This window comes from Macrobrachium nipponense, chromosome 1, assembly GCF_015104395.2.
Source record: "Macrobrachium nipponense isolate FS-2020 chromosome 1, ASM1510439v2, whole genome shotgun sequence".
Lineage (NCBI taxonomy): Eukaryota > Metazoa > Arthropoda > Malacostraca > Decapoda > Palaemonidae > Macrobrachium > Macrobrachium nipponense.
This window is the reverse complement of record NC_087200.1, coordinates 214876819-214881818: the sequence shown is the minus strand read 5'-3', so window position 1 is coordinate 214881818 and position 5000 is coordinate 214876819.

Here is a 5000-nt window from a genome sequence, read left to right as displayed (position 1 = left end):
TTTGTTAACGAAGTGATTCATTTATTATCAAAATGATGATGAAGATTAAGATTATTATTATCATTAACATTGTAACAAAACAGATAACAGACAAGAACTGCCAAAAGTTTGCCAATGTATTGTAATGCATAATCAGAAGTGTGATTTTCTTCTTGCCTCTATGTTACGAATTAATGCTTTCTGAGTGCTCACATAAAAAAATATCCCCTTTACCCTTCATCGCTTCAGTGACATTCAAAAGGGTTTAATGTTTGTTTATGATATAGTGTTTTTTTTATTGCTGCTTCCTCTTTCATGTGAGGCTGGTATCACAAAGATTCCATCTGCGATGTATAAAGACATATTTGTCCTACTAACATTTTTAATATGTCCGTATTTTATATAGTCTCCTTTCTTACACTGATATCACAAAGAGGATATTGACGCTCTGGAAATAGAATTTTATTTCAAAGCCTTTTTCCCTTACTCACCTTCACTGTCTGTGCTTTTTGTTATGACTCAGTTCCATCAGTTCATTTGCTTATAATTATTATAATTTTCTTTTATTTATTATTATTTATTTTTTTTATCTATCACAGTCCTCCAATTCGACTGGGCGCTATTTATAGTGTGGGGTTCCGGGTTGCATCCTGCCTCCTTAGGAGTCCATCACTTTCCTTACTATGTGCGCCGTTTCTAGGATCACACTCTTCTGCATGAGTCCTGGAGCTACTTCAGCTTCTAGTTTTTCTAGATTCCTTTTCAGGGATCTTGGGATCGTGCCTAGTGCTCCTATGATTATGGTACAATTTCCACTGGCATATCCCATATCCTTCTTATTTCTATTTCAGGTCTTGATACTTATCCATATTTCCCTCTCTTTCTCTTCAACTCTGGTGTCCCATGGTATTGCGACATCTATGAATGATACTTCTTCTTGATTTTGTCAATCAACGTCACGTCTGGTCTATTTGCACATAGGACCCTATCTGTTCTGATACAATAGTCCCAGAGGATCTTTGCCTGATCGTTTTCTATCACTCCTTCACTGCAAGGTATCTGATGTTTCTTGCACAGGCTCCATTGGAGGGCTGTTGCCACTGAATCATGCCTCTTTTTGTACTGGTTCTGTGCAAGTGCCGGACATTCGCTTGCTATGTGGTTTATGGTTTCATTTTTCGTATTGCACTTCCTACATATGGGACAGATGTTATTTTCCGTATATCGTTTTTTGAACATATGCGGTTCTTGTGCTGCTGTTATCATTTCTTCAGTTTCCTTCTTGAGCTCTCCCCTCTGTAGCCATTGCCATGTGTCATCGCTGGCTAGTTCTTTAGTCTGTCTCATGTATTGTCCGTGCATTGGTTTGTTGTGCCAGTCCTCTGTTCTGTTTGTCATTTTCTCCTGTCTCTGTATATTTCTGGGTCTTCGTCTACTTTTATTAATCCTTCTTCCATGCACTCTTGAGCCACTCGTCTTCACGGGTTTTCAGATATTGCCCCAGTGCTTATTATTATTATTTTATTATTATTATTATTATTATTATTATTATTATTATTATTATTACCATAAAAAAAACGTAAGCCCCTTATTTTTGTACAACCTCTCTCCACCCAGAATGCAAGACTAGTTGTGTCCCGATTTAAGCAACACGGAAACCGCATATCAGGTCACCTCGTCCGCCTTTCCTTTCATTAGTTTTTTTACCAATATATTTCCCTTCTTATTTGATTATTTGACTTGCATTCAGCAGCACTCCCTCCAATCCAGAAGAATTAGAAGACAAAATCGATGGTCCTTTTACGGTTTTAACGAATGCTCGGACAGCTATTTTTACTTTCGTCACATTTTTGGGATTTGTTGACTCCCAAATTCAATAATTGAAACGACACGGTCCAATCGGCTATGACTTCGGAAATTTAAATATGACTCCTTTTTCGTGTTTGTGAGAGCAAAGATAATTTCCTGTTTTGACAATGTGGCTTTCGTTTCAAGTCTGCCGAGAAGACAAGAATCCTGATTACGATATCAAACAATTTTACTCTGCATCGATTTATATTTTCCTAAGAAACTAAAAACCAATATATAGTGTAGCCACTGCGTCTATTAGACTTTGATATCCCCATTTCTATTGTGAAATAAAACTGTATAGTGACTTACTATGAAATTCAGGGCCTCTGTAACACGGTTTTTTTTGGATCTTGCTCCTTATCAAAGCCTCAGATGTAGCTGAAAGTTGGCATATGTATATTTTACAACTACACAAATTTTGTCAGCATTATCAATAACCTAAACCCGAAAGTTTTAATTTTAATAGTGTAAAAATTATCTAGCCGATGCCATGGCCAATGATTGCGAGCCAAGAGGTGAAAAACATTCTTTACGTAAGCAAGGTAATCATCGTTTTACGAAATGTTGCCCCGCCCATCCACTAGACAGAGACCCATTCACCTTATTCCATCGGCTCTGAAACCCATAGCAGTCAAGAATGGCTAACAGGATTTGGAATTGTCCCCGTGGTTGCAAAACTGCATTTGTCTTACGACTTGCAACTTTATACAGTCAAGAGAAAGCCCGTGGCCATACTTACTATAGCCTGAATAGGTAATTATTCAATTTCTAGTTTAAATCCAATGTTTATGGTCTAATTTGTATTTAGCGTAACGTGATTATAATACTTGTAATGTCATTCGGGATTTTGAACATTTCCATTAACTATTCACTATGCCACCAAGAGAGAGAGAGAGAATAGAGAGATTGTGTGTAAACAGTCTTTATATAACTATTTTTGTTAAAATAAGATTTTTGTCCAAAGTAAATACAAGCTTATATGTGCTAAAATCTCCAGCAGACCAACCGATCATCCGATATAATTTTTTCTTCTTCTTCTTTAGTCTGTACGACCATGTTGGATATGAAGACTTTATGAATGGCGGAACGATACATAGATGTGGGTGGGGTATCTGTGCTATCGTGGTAATACTACTGCAGCAGTAGTGCCGCAAAATTAGTAATAGCAGCAATATACATGAATTAAACGTTTAGGCCAACTGCTGCAATCCCTGAGGATCATTTAGCACTTCTTACAACTACTCGAGAAGTGAGTTTTTATGGCCAGAAGTTATATTTTCTAATACAACAATGTCCTTGATAACCTTCATTGTTATCCTGAATTATAACAGGACAAAGTGGGTGGAGCCTCATGAAGTCATCATTCTGACGATAATTATTGTTGAAGGTTTAAAGCCAAAATACGGTACCGTCTATTTTTTTTTTTTTTTTTTTTTTTTTTTTTTTTTTTTTTTTTTTTAAGTAGATAGGTAGGTAGCCGATAAATAAAAATTGCTTGACATTGGATACAGCAGTTATCAAATCAAGCTTGCCTACTATGTCTTTGAAAATTACCAACCATTCCCTACATCTTGTAAATAAGATTGTGACCTATAAAGTAGATTATAATTTCTTAGGACACTTATTTTGGGAGTTAGACTAATAATCGAAGTGTTGTTTTTGTATTTATTAACATATTTTGTTGGTTTGTTCATTATGACAATTATCAGTGGAGAGGATTCAGAGTTCATAAAGGTGTACTGCTTCGCTTGTATTTTAATTTTTGTCATTGTTGCCAGAGGTATAGCCTTCGTTACGTATGGCCAATCATCCATCGAGAAAGAGGGAAGAAATGCTGTCATAAGTTACGTAACGAGTGCGTTCGAAAACTTATATCTGAGTAAGTTGGCCCGTCTTCAAAAAAAAAAAGTCACTTTTACATTATAAGTACCAAATTTATTCAACCTACGTAGTGCAAAATACAGTCAAAATTAAGGTGTAGATATAATGTGTATTCTGAATAAGCGTTATATCTATGAAATGAATAGATAAAATGTTATTGCCAAAAAACCGTGTTACAGAACCCCTGAATCTCATAGTAGTTCATGTTGATGTCATTGTTTCTCTAATAGGACATTTTTGATGTCTGTAAATCCAGGAAGTGTGAAACAGATGACTGCATAAATGCCTTTTTTATGTACGGTTTAATCCTTTCATCCTCCTTACTTATATGAACATCTGTAAAGAACAAGAGATCGACTGATTTTGGATTTGTGGTTCTAGTGCCGTTGTCTATAGAAATAAATTACAATTAAATTCACAGGGAAATTATGCATTTTAATAATTAGTAATTAGAGAGAGAGAGAGAGTAACCAAACTTTAAAGCAATTATTGTATCTATATCTGCAATTCAGCTTTGAAGAGAGAGAGAGAGAGAGAGAGAGAGAGAGAGAGAGAGAGAGAGAGAGAGAGAGAAAACTAAGCTTTAAAACAATAATTATAACTGACATCTGCAATCTCACAATAAAGACCATAACGCGATAGAGAGAGAGAGAGAGAGAGACAGAGAGAGAGAGAGAGAGAGTGAAGAGATTTGCATTAACACATTTTTCAGTGAAATTGAATTAATCTGCGTACTTATGCAAACAAATAATTCCCTTGAAATTATCTAATTGGGTAAGTATGGAATTTAATTAAATTTCGCTTGAAAATGCGTTAGAGCAAATTCTCTCTCTCTCTCTCTCTCTCTCTCTCTCTCTCTCGTCTCTCTCTTCTCTCTCTCTCTCTCTCTCTCTCTCTCTCTCTCTCTCTCTCTCTCCAATTATTCAAATGTTGACGCATGCAAACTGATTTAGTCAGGCTAAAGTGCGCTTTAAAGGAAACATAAATATACGCCATCACACGTTCTAGTCACAGATATCTAGATATTAAAAATATGTACAAAAGAAAGATATAAACACATCTGACCTCGAGACTTGACCCAGCAGCGAGCTAACGATAACCGAAGAAGCAGATAAGAGTCTTAACAAGTTTCTTCACTGAAGGTAGAGAACTCTTCCAAATATTTGAGGACTCGCATTTTAGATTCAAATAGCAGTTATTCCAAAAATTTTATTAAAATGAGCAATAAAAGTGTAGCAAATAAGCGGGTAAACAGGTAGATACAAGAGGTTATTTGCACACAATATAAG